This window comes from Populus euphratica, unplaced genomic scaffold (genome assembly GCF_000495115.2).
Source record: "Populus euphratica unplaced genomic scaffold, PopEup_1.0 scaffold1025.1, whole genome shotgun sequence".
Taxonomy (NCBI): Eukaryota; Viridiplantae; Streptophyta; class Magnoliopsida; order Malpighiales; family Salicaceae; genus Populus; species Populus euphratica.
The window spans coordinates 63,975-78,523 of record NW_011500883.1 but is presented as its reverse complement, the minus strand read 5'-3'; positions in this window follow the sequence as shown (position 1 = coordinate 78,523).

Sequence of the window (14,549 nt, the reverse complement as noted above, 5' to 3'; positions counted from 1 at the left end):
TTTTTTAATTGTATACTATCCCTTTTCCCTTAGTTATTACATTTAACAAAAGAACATAAATAATGTAATAATCCAATATACAACCCATCATCATATGTTAAAGTGTATGTGTGAAAATTAAGGTTTAAGAATATATGTTAAATGAGTATATGAGCAGAATTAAGTAATAACAATGCAAGAGTTTGTAAATCTGAATATTTCAGGAAGATTATAATAGACCTTGTTAAGAATGGTTACTAAGATGCGTCTCAAGAGTCACTTTAACAAAAGAGCTCCTTTACTCTGCCATCCTAGTAACAACAATTATGCATATGCTTTATGAAATAGAAAACACAGTTTTTTTTTTAGCTACTAGCTTCTCCCCCCAACTAAAACGAGACATTGTCCTCAATATTTAAAGGTAGAAAGATAGAGTATAGAAGATATCACCTGAAATAACGAACAGTGACAAACCTGAAATACACTGAAACAAATATAAGTAACAACAAAACATAATAATAAAACCAAAAGACACAAAGATTCACAAATGAAGGCTCAAATCCAATCTAAGCTTTTTACGGCTTTCCTTAGTTGACCAATTTATGCAACTCATGGAAGGATCAATTACAGGAATGAAAGATTGTAGTTGGTCAATCAATTATTCAGCAGTAGCAACAGAGATTATGATTTGTCGTGCAGAAGATGTTAGAAATTCCTGTTCCACAACATGATCAAGAAAAAACAACAACTTATCATAATAACCATTAACATTTAACAAACTTATGAGTTTATGGTGAATGTGCAGTTGGGCCCAAGAGGAAATATGAAAGATCTCTTCCAATGTGCCTAGACCACTTGGTAAAGCATTGAAGGCATCAACATGGTTAAACATTGCATTCATTCGAGCTAACATTGTGGAGACCTAAAGTTCCTCTCCAATTGTTTTTCCAATGATGTCCCCTTGTGCTAAAGCTTCGGGGACCACCCCCAAAACTTGACTACCTCCTAAAAATATAGTTATTGACACACCTCCCATTAACCCCAGACTGCCTCCCCCATACACTAAATGAATCTTTCTCTCAGCTAGCACCTAACCAAGATGTTTCCCAGGACTAGATCCACCGAAAACATAAATACTTTTTATTTGATTACTTGAGGAACTTGCCATTTCTACACACTTCTATATTTGTTGAATGTATGGGTTGAGTAGAAAGGAAGGGAAGGAAGAGAGGATTTTATCAATGAGAAATTAAAAGGGCAATCATACCACCTATGTGTAGGCTAACTGGAGTCTCACACACACTCTCTCTCTCTTTATTTATTTATTTATTTACTTTTGAAAAAGCATGTGTATGTACACGTAGTTGTGATTGTGGCTTACATCTTCCCTTGGTTTTACGTCCAAGAACGGCTTAAACGCCCTCTATGGGTCGGGGATAAGCTTCCCATCCAATTTTCTTAAAAACTGGCAAACATGGTCTTTTTTAGTCAGATTCCCAAGACTAAGTCGATCATGTTCTTTATGAAATAGTGGCCATAAATCATGAATTACACGATACACATCTCCACTAGGATGCGTCTCAAGAGTCAATAGAAGATTATCTAAAGACTCCTTACTCAATTCATCCTTAATGAATTGTATTTTATCTTCACGGTTTATAGATACCATTCCTAAAGAACGACATTGTGTATTACAAGTCCATCTAGCACATCGATGACAGACTTTCAGTCGTTTTGCACGACGTTTCTTTGCAAAAGTGCTTTTACTTGTTCCAAACATGTGTGAAATGAAGGAGTTAGAGGACTCACCTGATAATCGGACCTTTGCTTCAATCAACCAGCGAATATCTTCAGGAATTCTATGATTCTCAATCAACCAACGAATATCTCCAGGAATTCCATGATTCATTAACAATCTCAATCTTGCACATCTAGCATGGTAAATTTTTGTAATCCCATTCTTGCACATCTAATTTTTCAATTTTTCAAGATTAGTGTCCATTTTCAAATGAGAATTAGAAGAGAGATTAAAAGAATTGCACAAATATATAAACAGATATCAGTTATTGTGAGAAACTGAAAGAACCGAATTAAGTCATGGAGTACCGTTATCTGCCATTTAACCGAGGTGAGAGAAACTAGCAAAAATCACTAAAAAAAAATCAATCTTTATATACAGGATCACCCAGTTCAATAGAGTCATGTTCAACTGAAAAATTGTCAAATTAAACTTTTAGACGATGTCCATTTACCTTGAAAACGTTGTCATTCTTTAGATTCTCGATGGTGTAGGCCATATATGGATACACATGTTTCACAATAAAAGGACTACTTCATCTTGATCTTAATTTTCCAGGAAATAAATGCAGTCGAGAATTATAAAGCAAGACTTTTTGACCAACATTGAATGTTTTTCTCAGTATTTTCTTATCATGAAACTCTTTAATTCTTGCTTTATGAATTCTTGAATTTTCATATGAATCATTTCTTATTTCCTCAAGCTCATTTATTTGTAATTTTCGCAGTTGACTAGCATCATCTAGATTTGAATTGAAAGCTTTAATAGCCCAATAAGCTTTATGTTCAAGTTCCACAGGCAAGTGACAAGGTTTTCCATAGACTAGTCTATAAGGTGACATACCTAATGATGTTTTATAAGCAGTTCGATAAGCCCAAAGTGCATCATTAAGTCTTAAAGACCAGTTTTTCCTATTAAGGTTCACTGTTTTCTCCAAAATATGTTTGATCTCCCTATTAGCAAGCTCTACTTGTCCACTTGTTTGAGGGTGATAAGGGGTGGCAACTTTGTGTGTGATTCCATATTTCTTCATTAAAGACTCAAATGGCTTGTTGCAGAAATGTGTTCCACCATCACTTATTATGGCTCGAGGGACTCCAAATCGACTCAAAATATTTTCTTTCAAAAACTTTATCACTATTTTGTGATCATTGTTTCGACCTGGAATTGCCTCTATCCATTTTGAAACATAATCTACTGCGACTAATATGTATAAGAAACCAAATGATGGAGGGAATGGACCCATGAAATCTATACCCCAACAGTCAAAGATCTCAATGACAATAATAGGATTTAAAGGCATCATGTGATGTTTTGAAATAGATCCCAACTTTTGACAATTTTCACAAGACTTGCAGAATGCATGTGAGTCTTTGAACATGGTGGGCCAATAAAATCCACTTTGTAAGATTTTTGCAATTGTCTTTCTTGACGAGAAATGGCCCCCACATGCCTCAGAATGACAAAATTTAATGACACTACTTACCTCATTGTCAGGAATGCATCTTTGAAATATTTGATGAGGACAATATTTGAATAAATAAGGATCATCCCAATAAAAGTTCTTCACTTCGTTTAAGAACTTTCTTTTATCTTGGGTACTCCAATGAGTTGGCAATTGTCCCGAAACAAGAAAATTGACAATATTAGCAAACCAAGGCATTGTAGAGACAGAAAGTAAAGATTCATCGGGAAAGTAGTCATCAATTGGTGTGATGTCAGTTTTTGAATCTGTTGTCAATCTTGACAAGTAATCTGTGACAACATTTTCGCTGTCTTTCTTATCTTTGATTGTGATATCAAATTCTTGAAGTAATAAAATCCACCGCATCAATCTAGCCTTAGAATCTTTCTTAGAAATAAGATATTTCAATGTTGCATGATCACTAAAAACAACAACAGGTGAGCCAACAAGATAAGATCTGAATTTTTCACATGCAAATCACTAGCATCACACATTATTTCAAAAGGTAATGACCAATCGGGAGATTGAATGATAGGAGCACAAGTAAGCAAGTTTTTAAGTTTAACAAAGGTTTCTTCACAATGTTCAGTCCATTCAAAAATAGTATCCTTTATTAGAAGGTTACTTAAAGGCTTAGATATTACACTAAAATCTTTGATGAACCTTCTATAAAAACCAGCATGTCCTAGGAATGATCTAATGTCTTTAAGAGATTTTGGTGTTGGCAAGTTTGCAATTAACTCGATTTTAGATTTGTCAACCTCAATTCCTTTTGATGAAAAAATGTGACCAAGTACAATGCCGTTTGTTACCATAAAATGACATTTTCCCCAATTCAGCACAAGATTCTTCTCTTCACACCTGGTCAAAACCTTTTCTAAGTTAGTCAAACAATCATCAAATGAATTGCCAAAAACAGAAAAATCATCCATGAAAATCTCAAGAAAATGTTCAACCATATCACTAAATATACTATGCATGCATCTTTGAAATGTGGATGGTGCATTACATAATCCAAAAGGCATCCTTCGATATGCAAAAGTACTAAATGGACATGTGAAAGTAGTCTTCTCTTGATCTTCCAATGCAATTTCAATTTGGTTGTAACCCAAATAGCCATCTAGGAAACAATAAAATTCATGACCTGCAACTCTTTCTAGGATTTGATCCATGAAAGGTAAAGGAAAATGATCTTTTCTAGTCATTAAATTAAGTTTCCTATAGTCAATGCACATGCGCCAACCAGTAATAGTTCTAGTGGGAATTAACTCATTGTTCTCATTTGTTATCATAGTGACTCTAGACTTTTTGGGTACAACTTGGGTAAGAATTACCCATTTGCTGTCAGAAATAGGATAAATGATTCATTATCTAGAAGCTTAATGACTTCATTTTTCACTACTTCTTTCATATTAGGATTTAACCTTCGTTGCATTTCTCTAGAGGGTTTAGCATTTTCCTCTAAATCAAAGGACTAATTCCTTTTATATCAGTTATGGCCCATCCTAATGTATTTTTGTGCATTTTCAGAGTTTGTAATAACTTACCTTCTTGATGTGCATTAAGTTTGGAAGACATCTTCCCTTGGTTTTACGTCCAAGAACGGCTTAAACGCCCTCTATGGGTCGGGGATAGGCTTCCCATCCAGTTTTCTTAAAAACTGGCAAACAGGGTCTTTTTTAGTCAGATTCCCAAGACTAAGTCTATCATGTTCTTTATGAAATAGTGGCCATAAATCATGAATTGCACGATGCACATCTCCACTAGGATGCGTCTCAAGAGTCAATAGAAGATTATCTAAAGACTCCTTACTCAGGCCATCCTTAATGAATTGTATTTTATCTTCACGGTTTATAGATACCATTCCTAAAGAACGACATTGTGTATTACAAGTCCATCTAGCACATCGATGACAGACATCCAGTCGTTTTGCACGACGCTTCTTTGCAAAAGTGCTTTTACCTGTTCCAGGCATGTGTGAAATGAAGTTAGAGGACTCACCTGATAATCGGACCTTTGCTTCAATCAACCAGCGAATATCTTCAGGAATTCCATGATTCATTAACAATCTCAATCTTGCACATCTAGCACGGTAAATTTTTGTAATCGCATTCTGAGGCAGAGCGGGAAAATACTTTTTCAATTTTTCAAGATTAGTGTCCATTTTCAAATGAGAATTGGAAGAGAGATTCAAAGAATTGCACAAATATATACACAAATATCAGTTATTGTGGGAAACTGAAAGAACCGACTTAAGTCACGGAGTACCGTTATCCGCCATTTGACCGGGGTGAGAGAAACTAGCAAAAATCACTCAAAAAGAAACACAAAAAAGAAAATGTGAGAAAAACAAAATAATCAACCTTTATCTACAAGATCATTCAAACCAGCTGATTCATTTTCACTAGGAAAATTATCAAAGTAAGCTTTCAAACGATGTCCATTTTCCTTAAAATCATTGTCATTCATTGAATTCTCAATATCACAGGCCCCATAAGGATTGGTCCATCTTAATCTTAGCTCTTTAGGGAATGCATAGAGTTGAGAATCATAAAACAAAACTTTTTGACCAGTATCAATCTTTTGACAATTTTCACAAGTTTTGCAGAATGCATGTGTGTCCTTGAACATGGTGGGCCAATAAAATCCATTTTGAAAGATTTTTGCAGCAGTCTTTTTTGACGAGAAATAACTTCCACATGCTTCAGAATGACAAAGTTTAATGACACTACTTACCTCATTGTCGGGAATGAATCTTTGAAATATTTGATCAGGACAATATTTGAATAAGTTAGGGTCATCACAATAAAAGCTCTTCACTTCGTTCAAAAACTTTTCTTTGTCTTGGGTACTCCAATCAGCTGGCAAATCTCCTAAAGCAAGAAAATTGATATTTTTATCATACCAAGGCATTGAACTAAGAGAAAGTAAGGATTTGTTAGGAAAGTAATCATCGATTGGTGTGATGTCAGATGTCGAATCTGTTGTCACTGTTGACAAAAGATTTGCATCAACATTTTTGGTGCTTGTTTCATCCGTGATTTCTTCCTCAGAATAAATCATTTGCAAATCTTCAGTTTCATCCAATTCATTTTTACTTAAAGTAGATTCAAGTTGATCATAAACTAATTCGTCAATATGATCTACTTCTTGTAAATCATTATCATCTCCAGGTTGCTTGCAAATGTTGAAAATATTCATCTCCAATGTCATGTTTCCAAATGATAGCTTCATCAGTCCATTCCTACAATTAATCAATGCATTAGAAGTTGCAAGAAATGGACGTCCTAAAATAACAGGAAATGAATTACATGCTTCAACAGGTTCTGTGTCCAAGACAATAAAATCCACAGGATAAATGAATTTATCGACTTGTACTAACACATCTTCAATTATTCCTCTAGGCACTTTTACAGATCTATCGGCAAGTAAAAGAGATATAGAAGTTGGTTTTAACTCACCTAGATTGAGACTTTGAAAAACTGAATATGGAAGTAAATTCACACTAGCACCAAGATCAAGTAAGGCTCTTTCAATTTTATGCTCTCCAATAAAGCAAGAAATTGTAGGACAACCAGGGTCTTTATATTTCAAAGCATTATTGTTCTGAAGAATAGCACTTACTTGTTCGGCTAGAAAGGCTTTCTTTTTCACATTCAGTTTCCTCTTCACAGTGCATAGATCTTTCAAAAATTTAGTATAGAAAGGAATTTATTTAATAGCATCCAGCAAAGGTATATTGATTCTTACCTGTTTGAAAGTTTCAAAAATTTCAGAGTTGTGATTGACTTTCCTTTGTTTGGTCATGGCTTGAGGAAATGGAAGTGCTGGCGGAGAATCAGTCTTTTCTTTGTAATTTTCAGATTCAACCCCTTCCTTACTGTTTGACACGACTAAAAGATTGATGTTTTCTCCCAAGTGCAGGAGTGTTGAAGTAATAGATAACCCGACAAGACCAGGGTCGAACCACAGAGAAGTTAATTGTACAAATTATAAATAACAATAATACAACAATAATAACAATAACAACAACAACAATAATAATAGTAACAACAACAACAATAATAATAGTAACAACAACAACAACAACAACAACAACAATAATAATAATAGTACTAATAATAGTAGTAGTAGTAGTAGTAGTAGTAGTAGTAGTACTAATAATAACAATGAAAAAGAAAAAGAAGAAGAAGAAGAAGATGATGAGAACTTTGAGATGGAATATTAACGTAAAGATTTAACAACGATAACAATAAATGTCAAGGTTAGAGGATCCACTAATGGTATGTCAAACAAGTATAGTATAAACTCTTATTAGGCAATTGGAAACCACACACAAAGGAGGTTCCAATTAGATTATAGATTGTTAACATGATTACATTAGTCATCTTATTCAATTAATGTTAATACTTGTAAATCTCGTCAAGCATTCATGATTATAACTTATGTTAACAACAAATCAAGTTCCTTTCATAACTCAAGTGTCGGTTATACCATACAGTATGGGCTATAAAAGTGCCAAGCATTTGTTGTACCAAGTGTTATACAACATAAATCAAGATTAGTCATTTAACAAGCAAAGTATTAAAGAGTGAACAAGATAACAAATACAAAACATGTTAGTATTAAACATTAAAGTCCATATTGAGTTTACACTATACTTATTTTTACACCATTAGTGTAACCTTTTCACCTTGACATAATAAACTTAGCTAGACATAATGAAAGAAAGAAAAATAAATAAACAAAATAAGAACATAAATAAGATAAAAGTTAACTAAGTAAAGGAAAGGAAATGAAAGGCATAAACTTGATATTAATGAAAACAAAGCATAAACATTACAAAAAATACAAAGAAAGAAAGCAAAAGCATGATCTTGATCTGGAGACCAAGATGCCTAAATGCATGGCAAATGCCTCTTTTTATAGGCGAAAATTGGGAACTATTGATTTGATGACTAATTGATGAGTGGGTGGCCAAATCTTGACTTAGTGACAATCCTTATCTTCTCTTGTCTGCCCAAAACGTCATTGATAATGTCACAATTGGAGCCACTCAGAAACATAAACGTTGTAGGCAATTGTCTCAGCTTTCTTGTGTAAAAACTCCAGCTCATTTTGACTTCTATAACTCCAGATATGGCCAAAATACTAAACAGTGCTCGGGTTAGAGGACAAATTCGGGCTTCTTTGTTGTTGCAACAATTTGGACTTGAAAATGGCCTTTTTAGATCTTGGTCTCTATATGAAAGTTGTAGGCCTATGTCTTCCCTTTCCATCCATATAAAGTAGACCTAAATTTGAGATCTATAGCTCCAGATATGACCCAATTACTGAACATTGTTCTGGTTTGGATTGCACCAACATCTCTTTTCTAAGTTTGGCCATCTCTTTATCCTTTCAATTTCAGTTCTTAACTTCATCAATCAATCCTTTCATTTATGTGATAGGCCTACATTTAAAATGAACATTTACCACAAATTAAAGGTATCTTATATTATTAGATATATTATTATAAAACATGCTTTAGTTAAGGAGTTATTGATACTTCAAATGCAAAATGATGATATAAAACCTTGATAAAAATGCACTTTTAAGTACTAATCACCCTTAGAGATTGACTCATCATCTTTCTCATAAGGTTCAAGAGAGGGTTTTTCAATAACCTTACCACTGTGCAGAGTAGTGACTGATTTGACTTGATCCATGTGTTGTCTTCCGGAACTACTTGCATTTGCATTGTATTGCCTTTTGGGATTTTGTTATGGTTGAGATGGAAACTTACCTTTCTCTTGGAAACTGAGAGCATATGTTAATTTTGCAAGAGTATCTTTAAAATCTGTCATGTTTTGAGTAAGTTGAGTATTGATTGTCTCTTGCTTTTCAATGAATGCATGCAATGTTTCCTCAAGATTTCTAAGTAGAGTATTGATTGTGTCTTGCTTTTCAATGAATGCATACAAAGTTTCCTCAAAATTTCTTCTAGAATGTGGAGCATAAGGAGGTGCATATCCATGAGAATTTTAGAAATTGTGGTGTGCTTGAAATGGTGGTTGTGAAGTTTGTGCATTGTTGTTCTCACTCTTCCAACTGAAATTTGGGTGATTTCTCCAACCAGGGTTGTATGTTTGGGAGTATGGGTTGTGGTTGGCCCTTTGAAAACTGTTTAAAGCATGGGCTTGTTCATGGAGACATTCTTTAAAAGAAGGCAAGGTTGGACAATCGTTGGTTGAGTGTTCATTTGTTTCACAGATTTGACACACAATGTTTTCAACAGATTTTAATTGACCACTCTTTTTCAATTCTAGTGCCTCGACTTTTCTAGCTAAAGATGCAAACTTGGCTTGAAGGTCATGATCTTCCCTAAGGTTGTACATACCTCCACTAGATGTATGAGGTTGAGTTTTACTCGGTGCCTCATATGTACCCGCGGTGTCCCAATTTTGAGCATTTTCAGCTAACAAGTCTAAGTACTCCATTGCTTCATCAGGGTCTTTATCTTCAAAAGTTCCATTGCACATCAATTCAACCATTTGCCTATCTTTAGGTGTTAACCCTTCATAGAAATGTGAAACCAATCTCCATGTTTCAAAACCATGATGAGGGCAAGTACTAAGCAAGTCTCGATACCTATCCCAACATTGGTAAAATGTTTCTCCTGGTTTTTGAGTGAAAGTAGTGATTTGTCTTTTGAAAGAGTTTGTTCTATGAGATGGAAAAAACTTCTTTAAAAATTGTTGTTGCATTTCATCCCAAGCACGAATGGATCCTGGTCTTAAATTTTGTAGCCATGTTTTAGCTTTATCTTTTAATGAAAAAGGAAAAAGCTTTAATCTAATGGTGTTCATGCTACAATTTAAATTATTATATGTGTTGCAGACCTCCTCAAATTCCCTTAAATGCAAGTATGGATTTTCCAATTCCAAACCATGAAAAGAAGGTAAAAGTTGAATAATACCTGGTTTAAAATTAAAATGAGATGCATCAGGAGGAAAAACTATGCATGATGGTGCACTTGTTCTTGTGGGATTCATGTGGTCTCTAAGTGTTCTAGCACGGTTATTCTCATTATTCTCATTATGAAGTGATTGATTATCTTCTTCGGCCATATTTTCTGAAAATGATGAGGATACCCTACAAAGTCTACCACTTGATGTACGTGACCACACTCTCATGCACGTGTAGGAATAAAATAAAAAGAAGAACAACAAAGCAAAAGAAGGAGGAAGAAAACAAAATAAAAAGAAACAAAAGAAAAGAAACAAAGTTATATACAAGAAAAGTGAAAAGAGAAAATAAAATAAATACTATAATTTATACAAGAACTTACCTCCCCGGCAACGGCGCCAAAAACTTGACACGACTAAAAGATTGATGTCTTCTCCCAAGTGCAGGAGTGTCGAAGTAATAAATAACCCGGCAAGACCGGGGTCGAACCACAGGGAGGTTAATTGTACAAATTATAAACAACAATTATAAACAATAATTATAAACAACAACAATAATAATAGAAGCAATAATAATACTAATAATAATAGTAGTAGTAGTACTAATAATAATAATAATAATAATAATAATAATAATAAAGAAAGAGAAGAAGAAGAAGATGATGAGAACTTGGAGATGGAAAATTAATGTAAGGATTAAACAATAATAATAACAAATGTCAAGGTTAGAGGTTCCACTAATGGTATATCAAACAAGTATAGTATAAACTCTTATTATTGAATTGGAAACCACACACAAAGGAGGTTCCAATCAGATTATATATTGTTAACATGATTACATTAGTCATCTTATTCAATTAATGCTAATACTTGTAAATCTCGTCAAGCATTCATGATTATAACTTATGTTAACAACAAATCAAGTTCCTTTCATAGCTCAGGTGTCGGTTATACCATACATTATGGGCTATGAAAGTGCCAAGCATTTGTTGTACCAAGTGTTATACAACATAAATCAAGATTAATCATTTAACAAGCAAAGTATTAAAGAGTAAACAAGATAACAAATATAAAACATGTTAGTATCAAACATTAAAGTCCATATTAAGTTTACATTATACTTATTCTCACACCATTAGTGTAACCTTTTCACCTTGACATAATTAACTTAGCTAGACATAATGAAAGAAAGCAAAATAGATAAACAAAATAAGAACATAAAAGTTAACTAAGTAAAGGAAAGGAAATGAAAGGCATAAACTTAATATTAATGAAAACAAAGCATAAAAAATACAAAGAGAGAAAGGAAGAGCATGATCTTGATCTGAACACCAAGATGCCTAAATGCATGGCAAATGCCTCCTTTTATAGGCCAAAATTGGGAACTATTGATTTGATGACTAATTGATAAGTGGGTGACCAACTTTTGACTTGGTGACAATCCTTATCTTCTCTTGTCTGCCCAAAACGTCATTGATAACGTCAAAACTGGAGCCAGTTGCAAACATGAAAGTTGTAGGCAATTGTCTCAGCTTTCTTGTGTAAAAAATTCAGCTCATTTGGACTTCTAGAACTCCAGATATGGCCAAAATACCGAACAGTGCTCGGGCTGGAAGACAGATTCGGGCTTCTTTGTTGTTTCTACAATTTGGACTTGATAATGGCCTTTTTAGATCTTGGGCTCCATATGAAAGTTGTAGGCCTATGTCTTACCTTTCCATCCATATAAATTGGACCTAAATCTGAGATATATAGCTCCAGATATGACCCATTTACCGAACAGTGTTCCGGTTTGGATTGCACCGACATCTCTTCTCTAAGTTTGACCATCTCTTTATCCATGCAATTTAAGTTCTTCAAGTCATCAATCAATCCTTTCATTTATGTGATAGACCTGCATTAAAAATAGACATTTACCACAAATTAAAGGTATCTTATATTATTAGATATATTATTATAAAACATGCTTTGGTTAAGGAGTTATTGATACTTCAAGTGCAAAATGATGATATAAAACCATGATAAAAATGCACTTTTAAGTACTAATCACACCCCCCAACCAGCTTATTACTAGTCCCTAGTAATCAAAGCGTAAAATAGAAAAACAATTTGCAAATTCCACAAAGCAAGGTATTCATCATTTAACTTCCATTAATCTATCCAGATAAACAAACTCTCATTAAATTTATATATCTGCTCAATACCTCTTAACAAGATATTAATAAACCTTTCTTTTGTGCTCAATGTATCAACACATAATTATGGGGCTTTTCTTGGAAGAAAACAAAATTTTTGTTCTAATGTTTAAGGTTAACTTCCTTGGGTTGGGATTATTATTTTTGTCTTTTTTTTTCTTTTTTTCTTTTTTAAAAATCTATATACATATAATTTAAAAACATCATGCATCTTTAACCCATGTAACGAGCTTTCAGCTAATGACTCCCAGACCAGTTGGTCTTAGGGCATTAGGTGTTAAGACACCCCTACGAGCTTAGTAACTCGGGTCGCAGATACTGATATGTAGATAGTGCAATGTTTGATTCCCTTAAGCTTTTCTCCTCAACCCATGTAACAAGCGTTGGGCCAATAGCTCCCAAGTCAGTTGACTTTAGGGTATTAGATTATTATTATTATTATTATTATTATTATTATTATTATTATTATTATTATTATTATAGTAGTAATAGTTATTATTGCTATTATTATTTATAATTTATATAACTAGCCTCCCTATGGTTCGATCCCGATATTGCTAGGTTATTTATTACTTCAACACTTCTACACTTGAGAGAAGATATTAATCTTTTGGTTGTATCAGTTACGCCATACGATTGAGCTATGAAAGTGTCAAGTATTTGTTGTACCAAGTGTTATACAACATAAATCTAGATTAACTATTTAACAAGCAATGTATTAAAAGTAAAGAAGATAACAAATACAAAACATGTTAGTATCAAATATTAAAGTCCATGTTGAGTTTACACTATACTTATTTTTACACCATTAGTGTAATCTTGTCACCTTAATATAATAAACTTAACTAAACATAATAAAGAAGATAAACATAAATAAACAAGATAAGAATATAAATAAGATATAAGTTAACTAAGTAAAGGAAAAGAAATGAAAGTATAAACAAGAGATTAATAAAAACAAAACTTAAATATTACAAAAATATAAAGAAAAAAAGCAAAAACATGATCTTGATTTGAAAATCAAGATGCCTAAATGCATGAAAAATATCTTCTTTTATAGGTCAAAATTTGAAACTACTGATTTGATGTCTAATTGTTAAGTGAGTGGCCAACTCTTGACTTGGTGGCTGACAGGACCAAAAGATTGATGTATTCTCCCAAGTATAGGAGTGTTGAAGTAATAAATAATTAGGCAAGACGGGGGTTGAATTACAAGAAGGTTAATTGTATAAATTAAAAATAACAACAATACAACACCACCACCACCACCACCACCACCAATAATAATAGTAATAATAATAATAGTACTACTGATAATAATAATAATAATAGTAATAATAATAATAAAAAAAAGTTGATGAGAACTTTGAGATGAAAGATTAATGTAAGGATTAGACAATGATAACAACAAATATCAAGGTTAGATGATCCACTAATGATATTTCAAACAAGTATAGTATAAACTCTTGTTACTCAAATGAAAACCACACACAAAGGAGGTTCCAATCAGATTATAAATTGTTAACATGATTACATTAGTTATCTTGTTCAAATAATCTAATACTTATAAATGTTGTTAGGTATTCATGATTATAACTTATGTTAATGACACAACTAAAAGATTGATGTCTTCTCCCAAGTGCAGGAGTGTCGAAGTAATAAATAACCCGGCAAGACCGGGGTCGAACTACACGGAGGTTAATTGTATAAATTATATATAACAATAATACAACAACAACAATAGTAGTAGTAGTAGTAGTAGTAGTAGTAATAATAAAGAAGTTGATGAGAACTTTGAGATGGAAGAGTAACGTAAGGATTAAACAATGATAATAACAAATGTTAAGGTTAGAGGATGCACTAATGGTATGTCAAACAAATATAGTATAAACTCTTATTATTCAATTGGAAACCACACGCAAAGGAGGTTCTAATCAGATTATAAATTGGTAACATGATTACATTAGTTATCTTATTTAATTAATGCTAATACTTGTAAATCTTATTAGGCATTCATGATTATAACTTATGTTAACAACAAATCAAGTTCCTTTCATAGCTCAAGTGTAGGTTATAGCATACAATATGAGCTATAAAAGTATCGAATATTTATTGTACCAAGTGTTATACAACATAAATCTAGATTAGTCATTTAACAACCAATG